The sequence below is a fragment of the Choloepus didactylus genome, chromosome 12 (genome assembly GCF_015220235.1).
Source record: "Choloepus didactylus isolate mChoDid1 chromosome 12, mChoDid1.pri, whole genome shotgun sequence".
NCBI lineage: Eukaryota > Metazoa > Chordata > Mammalia > Pilosa > Megalonychidae > Choloepus > Choloepus didactylus.
The window spans coordinates 20,369,130-20,381,174 of record NC_051318.1 but is presented as its reverse complement, the minus strand read 5'-3'; the positions used below and the strand labels follow the sequence as shown (position 1 = coordinate 20,381,174).

Below are 12,045 nucleotides of genomic sequence, written 5' to 3'. Positions count from 1 at the left end.
TCTATTAAGATGATACTGGTAATCTTCTTAAAAAGCAACCAATTAGCCAAAATAGATCACAAGCAATAAACTCTCTAGAAACCTAAAGTATTCCAGCAACTGCTACATTTTTACGGATCTAGATCCACAACAGTAGGAAATGTGTCCTACAGGTTGCCCCAAGGACCTGGGCCTTTATTGACCCACAGAAGCAACCATGGCTCTAACCTCTCTTCGCAGTCTTCAACAGCCGCAGAGAGGACCATCATTCAAGCAAGAGTGCTTGTTTCTTAAGAGCAGGTTTCCTTTCTACAGTATGTTGATATGCCAATCTTGGGATTTCTGGTAAATGAAGAAATTAGGACACAGTGCATAAGTGTACTTGGCTGCAGTTTGGTTTTGGTTTTGCTTTGCAGTCCCCGTTCAAACTCGGGAAGACCCTTAATCAGTAGAGGAACTTGTGGCCTATTCATAGGCTGGTGAGAGGAGAGGACAGAGGTGTGAGGGGCCAGCTTCTGGGCTGGGACTGTCAGGTGTGCACAGGAGGAATCCAGAAAGCAAGAAGTGTGGGGCAGGCAGGCTGGTGCCCAAGGTCATGCAAGGCTGGTGGCGGCAGCTTGCCTACTCTGGCTCCAGCACGTTCCAAGGCTGCCAGCCCCAACTGCCAGGTCCAGTGGCCTCTGATGTGGCAGGAGCTGTCCCTGTGATCTCTGACCTGGGGCTCAGTTGCTGCCGTTGCTGGCCTCAGTATCCAGGAATGCGCCCAGCTGGCTCAGGGAGGAGGCGCCAGGGTGCAGGGTCAGCCACCTTCCCGTTCTGTGGGCTGCCTGGGGAAGAGGCAGGAGACAGACCCCACGCGTCGGCCCTCCAGCCCGATTCGGACAGGTGTGGAGGGACTGACCCCAGGACAAGCTGGGAGAGCGGGGTCAGCTATCCCAGAATGCTGATCTGGGGCAACTGCAGCCTGGCCCTGCCCAGTCTGGACCTGCCGTCATCATGTATCCTCCTCACCATGCCCAGGCCTGACACCTGGGCCGCGGCCAAGGCTGCCAACACCCCGCTCCCAGCTCTCTGCTTTCCTCTTGGCCTTTGGGGCCTCATCCAGGATGGCGGTGGGGTGGGGCCGGATGGGCAGGCGGGCTGCGGCAGGAGCCACCTCATCCTCCGCCTCAGAGTCCCCTGGCAAGCGGTTTTCTAGCTTCCTCCACCAAAGCCGTCGTCTCCCTCTGGTCCTCCTCCTGCTCCTGCCGCTCCTCCTCGCAGAGGCGGTGCTGCCGAGGCAGAGCCTCGAAGTCCACCTGGGCCCGCTGCTGCTTCAGGGCCTAGGGCTCCTGCAGGTTCTCCAGCACCTCCATCTCCAGCTTGGCGTCCTTGGCGCAGTTCTCCAGCACCTTCAGGGGAGTGTTCATCTCCTCGTCCTCTCGCTCCTTGTGCGCCCTCTTCTCTTCCTCCTCCAGGAGCTTCTGAGCCTGGAAGTTCCGTGTGGCTCCATGCTCCACGCTGTAGTCTGTGTTGGCAGGATCGGTCTTGAAAGTGGTCTCTGCCAAGCAGCGAGGGCATATGACATAAAAGCGGAAGATGGGCAGCCCCAGGTACACCTGGTCCCGCAGCATCTCTTTGCCGGCGTTGAACTTTTTGTCCCTGGCAATGTATTCTCCGCAGGTCTTGCACCGCGCACTGAAAGGCGCCAGCAGCGGCACCACGTACTACCGGCGTTTGGGGAGCTTGAGCTTGGGGATCTTGGACAGGTCAAAGTCCGGCGGACAGTATTTGTATAAAACTTTGCGCTCCAACATCCTGGCTTCCCACACTTCTCACAAACACAGGAGAACAGCTCAGGCTCCGTATTTCACCCAACTTCCAGGACCCGCCCTAGTAGGTTCCAAGACGTCACTTCCTCCCGCCACGCTTATTGGCTACCGCATATGGGGCCTGCTTTTTTCATTGGCTCAGCTCCCAGCCTGTCAAGATTGGAAACCGGCTGTCCTTCTCCGTGGCGGAGCGTGGAGATTCGGAGAGGCGCATATTTTGGAGAAGGTTCTAGGGGGCCATGTGTCCTGCAGAGGTCGGTGTTGGTTGGTGAAAATCATGGCCTGAAACGACCTGGCCTCTGCTGGCAATGTTCCTGGACAAAGGCGTTGTTTTTTTCTCCCCGGTGTGCTCAATGAGCAATGTCTGAGACCTCTCGGTTTCAAAGAGACACAGAGTTTTTTGCCAGACATGGAGCAGGAGTTCAGATTGCCTTTCAGCCTAAAGAGCTCTCTCCCCAAACTGCAGTCATTCTGAGAGTGTTGTAGTATTAAGAGATGGGCAGGTTTTAGGATAATGAGCATGCTGGCTCCAGATAAGGTAATTAAAGGTAATCTAATTATTGATCAAGTCCAGATAGATTACATACTTTCCACAGAAACATATGGATTACATACTGTACTTACATACTGTAAGAAAATGGAGGCCTTAATATGATGTGGCCAGGACTTTTACGTATAGGTGACTTACAGGTTAAAGTTGAAGCCACTGCGCATGTCAGCCAGGCCCACTTTGGTTAGATCCAGCTTTGGATATCAAGAGAACCTTGGGCTTGGAGTGGGTTCCTTCTGGGCTGACCCACGACCCTTCACTAATGAACATTAGGGGGCTGTCTTCCGTGATCAAGAGACTAATGTCCAGAACCCAGATAAAATGGGTACAACTGAAGGTGAGTCACAAGGTTTTTACAATCACAAGGAAACAGGATGACGGCTATACAGGCATTATCAGAGATCAAGGCAGCTGGATGACAGTTCAGAGATTTCAGGTATTTCCCTTTGTCTACTTTAATATACCAGAAAGAAAAAAAGGAATATCTATATAATGATTCAGTAATGATAGTCATCCCTTAGATCCGAACTTCTCGGCAACAGGCCTGCTCCTGAATCTACAACAGTGAATATTGACTGTGTACAGGACTGAGTCCTCTCTGGGTTAAATGAAGGGAGGAGGAGAACAGATTCCAATGACAAGAATTCTTTTTTTTTCTCCAGTTTTACTGAGAGATGCTCACCACATAAACCATCCAATGTGTACAACCACTGGTTGACAGTCTCATTACACAGGTGTGCATACATCCCAATGATTAATTTTAGAACATTTTCATTACTCCAGAACAGAAATACAAACTTCAAAAATAAGACCCAAATCCCTCCATCCCGCCTATCCCAACCCCTACTGTTGACCCATAGTGTTGGTGGTGTTGCCTGAGTTGGCTTCTTAGGGGCTTGGCCATGCCACACGAAAGAACTCAAGGGCACAGCACAGCATAGAGTAAGCAGGTGGACAATTTACTGAGAGGACCTGTAGGCACTCTCACAAAGACAGGGTTGAGAAAAGCCAGGTGCCCCGGCAATGTGGGGCCCTTTCCCTTTACAGATAAGCTTTACTTACTCCCCCTCCTCCTTCCTTGTTCTGGGTTCTTTCTACTAAACTACCTTCTCTCCAGGGCAGTGCCCATTATTAGATAGTGCATTGGGGTGGGCTGGTTGGTTCCACCCTTCTCTGTAGACGACTCACTCAGAAGGGGGTCTTTTGGCAACCAGGTGCTCTTTATTGTTGTCCTCAGAGACAGCGTTCTCCTTGAGGCCTGACTGCTTCTGGGTTTTTGTCTTTTGCGTATTCGGCTACCACCCTAATCGTCAACCTACCTCACCATTTCAGTGTAGAAAATTTGTTACTTTTGATAAAAGAATATTAAAATATTACTGTGAACTATAGTCCATGCTATGCAACAGTTATGTTTTTCCCTGTATCCCCCTAGTAGTATTATATTTAATTTGTAGTAGTTCATGCAAGAACTTATTGACATAAGGACTTTAACAATTCCATTCAATCAAATTTACCTACATCAATCTTATTCATAATGGGATCTCCTCTGAAAATTACAGTTATAAAAAAGCATATTCTTTCATTTCCACATGAGAGTTCAGATGAGGAATTGCCTCTGCATTCCAATCACTGAGGTATAGGGTGTGGGGCCCAGGCCTCAGCCTAGGGAAATTGGTTGTTGCTTATAGAGTGTCCTTCCTGTTCATTGCTTCTTTGTGCTGGTTATGTCAGAGATTTTAAGTGTTGTTTTCTTTTTTGGCTGGTGTTTGTTTGCTTGTTCTCTGGTGCCTTTGTTTGGAGTTTGGCTTTTACCCAGCTGTCCTTTGCTCGGTCCAAAATGAAGGCTTTGGCACATGGCCTGCAGGTCTTTCGTAAATTCTTGTTGCCTGAGCCATTCCCAGCTGTGTTGGTGGGTGAGGACCCCAGTGCTGGAATGTGCTCCCTCTGGTGGTTACCTCTAAGAATGGAAAACTGGTTTGGGACTGCATTGAATTCCCATTGCACTCTTCTCCAATCCAGGAAGGTGCTCTCTGCAAGAAGTTTCTGGCTGAAACTGCCCCGGAAGTGAAGGTCCAGAAATCTCTCAGGAAAACGTGTCCAGGGATGCAGGGAGTCTGTACTCCCCATGTTCTCCTGTGTCTTCACGGAATTGTTCATCTTTGTGTCCTCTTGCTCCTTCTGCTCTTTCTTTTCTTCCTCCTGTGGCTGTGTGCTCCTGGGTATAGTCTGCTTTCCGGATCTGTCTTGAAGGTAAACTCTGCCAGGCAGTGCATGCATTTAATGTAGAAGTGGAAGATGGGTGTGGCCAGATACACCTCCTCCTGCACCATCCCTTTCCGCAAGTTGAAACTTTTGCCCTTGTAGTTGTACTCTCTGCATGTCTTACAATTCATGTTGAAGGCGGCCTTCACCCGCACCACATGGTACCCAGTTGTGGGGATAAAATATAATCGTTAACTGTAGTCCATATTTTCCAATAGGTATTTTGTCCCTTGTATCCCTTTCTTCTTATTATTATTAGTTTTTTTTTTATTTATTTTTATTGAGATTATTCACATACCATACAACTATCCAAAGATCCAAAGTGTACAATCAGTTGCCCATGGTACCATCATACAGCTGTGCATCCATCACAATTTTTTTTTCAATTTTTAGAACATTTTTGTTACTCCAGAAAAGAAATAAAGACAAAAAAAGGAAACGCAAATCCTCCCATACCCCTAACCAGCCCCCCTCCATTATTGATTCATAGTTTTGGTATAGTACATTTGTTACTGTTGATGAAAGAATGTTAAAATACTACTAACTGTAGTATATAGTTTGCAATAGGAATATATTTTTTCCTACATGCCCATCTATTATTAACTTCTAGTTATAGTGTCATATATATGTTCTGGTCCATGAAAGAGATTTCTAATATTTGTATAGTTAATCATGGACATTGTCCACCACAAGATTCACTATTTTATACATTCTGATCTTTTAACCTCCAACTTTCCTTCTGGTGACATACATAACTCTGAGCTTCCCCTTTCCACCACTTTCACACACCTTTCAGCACTGTTAGTTATTCTCACAACATGATACCATCATGTCTGTCCATTTCCAAATGTTTAAGTTCACCTTGGTTGAACATTCTGCTCATAATAAGCAACCACTCCCCATTCTTTAGCCTCGTTCTATATCCTGGTAACAGATTTCATGTCTATGAGTTTACTTATTATAATTAGTTCATATCAGTGAGACCCTGCAATATGTGTCTTTATGTGTCTGTCTTATTTCACTCAATACAGTGCCTTCAAGTTTTCTTAATCAACCCATTTCTTTTAAGACAGTTTTGTTCATACACCATACATTCTGTCCTAAGTAAACAATTATTGGTTCCTGTATAGTCACGTATTTATGTGTTCAGCACCATCACCACTATCTATATAAGGACATCTCCACTTCTTCCACAAAGAAGGAGGAAGAGTCAAAGAAAGCAGAGAGACAGAAGAAAAAGGAAAGAGAGAGAGAGAGAGAAAAAAAACATGACAGCTAGAAAGCAACAAAAGGAAAGATAGCATTAACCCAAAGTAGAATAGAGTCAGACAAAATCACCAATGCTTGGATTTCCATACCCTTCTCCTACCCTTCCCTCCATATGCATTTAGTTTTGGTATATTGCCTTTGTTATATTAAAGGAAACATTATACAATGTTTCTGTTAATTATAGTCTCTAGTTTGCCTTGATTGTATTTTCCCCCCAATCCCACCCTATTTTTAACACCTTGCAATGTTAATATTCATTTGTTCTACCTCATGTAAAAACATATTTGTACCTTTTATTACAATTGTTGAGCACCCTAGGTTTCCCTGAGTTACACAGTCCCAGTCTTTATCCTTCGTCTTTTGTTCTGGTGTCTCGCATGGTCCCAGCCTTCCTCTTTCAACCATACTCATTCAGTGTACTTACATTGCTGTGCTACTATCTCCCAACATTATTTTCCTTTGTTCCTTTGACTGGGCCATAACTTCATTTTTCTTAGTACCAATACTACTATATTTTTGATTTGTAACTCCACTATTTACTTCCTACAGGATCTAAAATACATAAACTTTAATGATAAATCAGTGATTTTGGACTCAATGTAATTTTTGACAAGAACTACATGAAGGTGGGGGAATGATGGAGTATAGGAACATAGTGTATGTATCATATTGAAGTTAAGTTGGTATCAAAGAAAAACAAGATTGTTATAGATTTAAGATGTTAAATTTAAGCCCCACAGTAAACACAAAGAAAGTATCAGAGAATATGACCATAGAGATGAAAAGTAGAGTAGGGGTTCCAAGAAGTGGGGAAAGGGGCAATGGGGAGTTAAGAAATGAGACTAGGGTTTCTGTTTGGGGTGAAGGGAAACTTCTAGAAATGGATGGTGGGAAGGTGATAGCATTGCAACATTCTAAATGTGATTGGTCCCACTAATGGAATGCTAGGGAGGGGGTGGAATGGGAAGATTTAGGCTATATATATGTTTCCACAATTGAAAAAAAAAAAAAAAGACAGTCTAAATAGATGACAATTAAATGCCAAGGATGATCCTGGATGGGATCTGAGGATGGAGGAGAGGAGGCTCAAAGGGACACAGATGGGACACACACACACACAAAAGGAAATATAGAATGTAAGCTTTGTATCAATGTTGAATTTCTTGAACTTCTTAGCTGCGCTTAATGAGATTGCATAAAAGAATGTTCTTGTCCATGGGAAAGGTATATGTGAATTATATTGTTTGTTCAAAGATATGTGCAGCTTGCTCTCATATGTTCAGAGGACAGAGCAATAGATGATGGATGATAGATAGGGAGCGAGGGATGGAGGGTGAGAGGGAGAGAAAGAAAGAAATGGTGGTGTGACAGGATGTTAAAGGTAGTGGATCGGGGTATCAGGGAGAGGGGTCGGGTATGATGGAGTTCTGTGTATAGGGTTTGTACTGTTTTTGCAACTCTTCCTGTAAGACTGAATTTATTTCAAAATAAAATTTATTAAATTAAAAAAAAAATTGAGACGCTCAAGACACATGAAGGTGAATGCTGGCAATCCAAGTTCTATCTGTACATCATGGGTTTTCCATTCAAACTCTATCCAATGTTTTTTGTTTTTGTTTGTTAAGGTGTTTAATTGGAAGTTCTCTAAAATAATTTCATTCCAGAAACCAGGCTTCTATGATGAAATATACCTCCATGAAATTTGTTTTTCTGTCTGACAGGAATAAAAGCTTATTGTGTTTTTTTTGTTTGCTTTTTTTTTTTTTTTTTTTTTTTTTTTTTTTTTTTTTTTGGTCTTTTTGCTGGCGTAGAGCAGTATGACTATCAGCCAGATTCCTTTAGCAGAAAGTAAAGAAATGAAGAGAGGAAAAACAAATCTGGAATGTGACGGTAGCTGGTTTCTGTTTGCTTTTCCAAGGGTATGACTTCAGAAGTGTTCAATCCCTCTCATGCCATTAGAATGATTAGAGTTTGTAATCCTTTTTTTCTTTGATAAAAGGGAAAGTACCCTAAGGACTTAAAAATGGTCAAAAGTGTTTTCCCCCCAATTTTTTTTTGAAACCTTTTTCAATTTTTTTCCAAAATAAAGATACAGAATGAACCTATAGGTGGAATGGTAACTCTGTTGGACATTCCAATTCATTCAGTTAGTTGTCCCCCATATAAGAAATGGGAAAAGGCATTAGGCTTTGTTAGTAATGTTATAGTAGTAAACAGAAGTGTTAATGGCAGCTTATTTGAGATCCGTCAGTCCTTTTAATACATGTAGCAAAGTGTGCCTGTAGACCTCTGACTGCCCCCAGCAGAACATAAGAAGATACCATGGAAACTTAAAAGGAAGAAAAAATATATTTATTCCAAAATTCATTTGCTATACTGGGATATTTCAGTGCCCTTTCTTTCTTAGAGCCCAAGGGTGGTGATAAATGTGCTAGAGGCTGCTGTGATTACCAGCATGAACCCCCATCCTCTGAGAGTCATGAGAAAGTTGATTGGTCCTGGAGCCCTCATGAAAGGAGGGATTGGACCCGCTGGGTGTAACATGTGTGGCCCAAAATATGGGGTTGGGGATGCAGCAATACCATGGACTCTTGGCAGGGCAATGTTCATCATGGCTGGAGGGCCACTTGGGGGTCAGTTAATGTAGTTGGCAGTGGCTTCTGCTGCTGCTATGGGAGAAGGAGGAACTCCAGCGGCCCTGGAATAGGCTGTAGCTTGATTCCAGAGTCTGTGATTCCATCCTTTTCTTTGTCTTTCCCTCTGGCTGCTTGGGATCTTTCCCATTTCATGGTGAGTCTATGGTCACTGACAATCAGTTTATTAAAGGATTTTTTTGGCAGACACTTCCACAGCTTCCCTTGTGGCAAACTGGATGAAAGCACACTGCTGTCTCAGAACAAAAACTTTTGTCTGAATCTCTCCAGACTGATAGATTTCTTAGATCTGTCTCAATAATGGTATCTCCCAAACCACCAAGATATAGTGCAGTGATAATCTTGTCCTCTGGTGGGTCCAGTCGACCCATCGTTGAAGCTTGCTTTAGCAGCTTATCTACTACAGGGTCATTCATCCCATAACATCTGCCTTTGAAATTTTGATCAACAAGGTGTTCATCCAGATCTGCAGGCTTCTCATGTCTGCACAGACACTCCTGTCCTCTCTTATATTCTCCTTTCACCCAGAAGGTCCAAACGTGAACTTGATTCCCTGTGTCCGCACCAGTTTGAGCAGCATGTCACTTGTGGATGTGAGTTTCCCCAGCATACCGACTGGCCATGTTCCATCAGAGTTTGAAATTTCTCTCTCCATATTCTGCATGTAGTTCTCCTTGTTGACATCTGGTTTTGGCATGTCCTGCATCACGAACCTGGGTGGACAGGTCATATTCTAGGTCCAGGAGGCAGAAAAAAATACATGAAATCGAAGAACTTAGAGATCTGATGTCTTATCTTTGTAATATCATGTACTGGTTTATCATCTAAGCCACCAAAGAGAAGTCTGTAAGCAGGTTGTTTTTCTCATCGCCAGGGGCCCGGGAATAAAATGTCTACCTCCCATACAGGCACAGCAACTGGCATGGTCATCAACAGGGAGGACTACACTGTCATTGGACAGATTGCCTTGCTGACTTCAGGGTTTAGAAATGAGATGATGCTCATTGCTATCAAGATCAAGCACTTTGTTCATATTGTGGCAAAGAGTGGCCATCTCCATCATTTTCTGTATCATAAGTGTCCATGAAGTAGTTTGTGCTGGGCTCCATCACCTTCCTCTTTGGCATCATTCTGGCCAACGTACCTCTTGGCCATGGTCACTGTGAGTCCCTGCTGTTAGGTAGCCACAGACTCTTCCCACACCCTGACATTGTAACACATAATACCTATGCTAGTTCCAATGGGCAAACAATAAAGTCTCCTGAGTCTTTAAAGGGAAACTCCTTCCCCATAAAGGACAAAATTAGAACATTTAGATAGATTGTTTCTTAGAGGTATCAAAGGAATGGTGATATTTTCAATATAATAATGTACTGTTCTTGAAAACTTTATGTACTCATTTTCGGGACAGTTATTTGTAATCAGTGTATGTTTTCTTGCCCCTTAAGATCTGGTAGGATGAAGTCAAGCCACCATCAATTGATTTTCGGGAGACTACTCCCTTCCCTACACTTCTTGGCAATTCCTGCAGCTTAGGAACTCAGACATAGTCTCCAGCTGTGCTTCATTGTCTCTTCCCTCTCTCAGGATCAAATAAGAAAATCCCTCCAATTTTCTTCTGCAAATCAACTGATTCCTTTCCTGCTTCTGCTCCAAAATTCAATTTGGTAAGGGCCCACCAGATTGAATCCTGCAGCTAAAGCCAACCTCCTCCCCAGACCCTGACATGGAGGCCCTGTAAATAGAGTCTTATTTCCAGGTCTATGTAGTGGTGGCCTACATAATCACTGGTCTAGTATTGTGCTGCACAAAGATAGAAGAGTTTTTCTTGAATTTCAGTTCTCTTCTGATACTAGAAGACTGTTATCTGAAGAAACTGAAGTCAACAGAGCTCTTTGACCTCTGCAACTTTAAAATATGAAGCTCGTAAAATGAAATATAAATGTAACTTGATTCCTCAAAGCAAGAAGACAGTCCTTTGGGACAACCTGTTTGGCAAATATCAGTAAATATCTGTCTTGCACATTTATCTTCAAGGATGGCATAGGAGTGGATAGCCAAAGCTCTCCTCATAATTATTCATGAGGACAGGCCATAGCAACCTTACCTGTGTTTGCTGTCTGCAAGTCTGTGCTGATTTGGATCTATTATGTCCCCCAGAAAAGCCATGTTGTTTAATGTAATCTTGTGGGGGCAGACTTATTAGTTCTTTTTTAATAGTGGAAACTTTCTAGATTATTTCCATGGAGATGTGATCCACTCAACTGTGGGAGAGAAGTCTGAATTATTTCTATGGAGTTGTGGACCCCACCCATTCAGGGTGGGTCTTGATTAGTTCACTGGACTACTTAATGGACCTCTAGAGCCAACACAAACACTGAGGTTTGGACATGCTTGGAGATGCAGACAAAAGCATATTTGGAGATGCTAAGCTAAGAGATGAAGCCCAGAGTTTGCCCTGGAGAAGCTAAGAGAGGACCCACAGATGCTTAGAGAGAAATGCCTTGGGAGAAAGAAGCAAGGATACACAGATTCTGACACAGACAGGAGCAAAGACAGAAACCCAGAGACATTTTGGAGAAAGCCATTTTGAAACACAACCCATGAGCAAAGGACCAGCAGATGCAAGCCATGTGCCTTCTCAGCTGTCAGAGGTGTTCTGGATGCCATTGGCCTTCATTGAGTGAAGGTATACTCCTGTTGATGCCTTAGTTTGGACACTTTCATGGTCTTAAAACTGTAAATTTGTAACCTAATAAATCCCCTTTTAAAAGCCAATCCATTTCTGGTATTTTGGATAATGGCAGCTCTAGCAAACCAGAACAGGGTCCATCAGGATCATTTTCTTCAAGTGATGAAAGGATAAAAATGTGCTCCATGTAAACAAAAATAAATAAAAAGGATTGTGACATGTTAGGTTTATAAACCACTACATCTATAACTATACCTCACTCCTAAAAGTAGTTCTGGTGCCTCCTAAAATGCAATCACATCTACACTTAGATACCTATATGCAGTTGAAACAGTGATCAAAATGAATTTTCTAGCTCTGGTTCTTCAAATAACTCCCTTCTCTTTCCTGCCCAGCTGTCCAGGTGACTCAAATGGATGGGCAAGAACTGCCTGGTGAAGACCCTCGAGGCAGTGGAGATCCTCGGCTCCATCTCCATCATCTATTCTGACAAAACTGAGACTCTGGCTCAGAACAGGATGACTGTGGCTCACCTGTGGTTTGAAAATCAGATCTTCATTGCAGACACAAGTGAAGGACATTCAAGTGAGTCTATGGAACTTCAGTATAGTCCTAAGTTGTGGACCCAATCATAGGGGTTGGACCAAGCATGGCAGTATTGTTCAGCTGTCTTTGAGAATCAGTGGACAGTATGACTACTTGATAGCATCCAGCACCACAGTATCTACTCCCCTTTCTTTGTTTTCCACACCTAATGTTTGACCAAAGCTCTGGAACCCGGGCCTCCTTATCAAGACAATAACACTGTGTAAAAGAGCTGAGTTCAAA

The 12,045-nt window shown here is 43.6% G+C and overlaps 2 pseudogenes; both read right to left on the bottom strand.

The window, feature by feature from the left end:
* Positions 1-370: 370 nt before the first annotated feature.
* Positions 371-1,775, bottom strand: LOC119507452 (annotated as a pseudogene).
* A 6,527-nt stretch (positions 1,776-8,302) lies between these two features.
* Positions 8,303-9,680, bottom strand: LOC119506782 (annotated as a pseudogene).
* Positions 9,681-12,045: the final 2,365 nt, after the last annotated feature.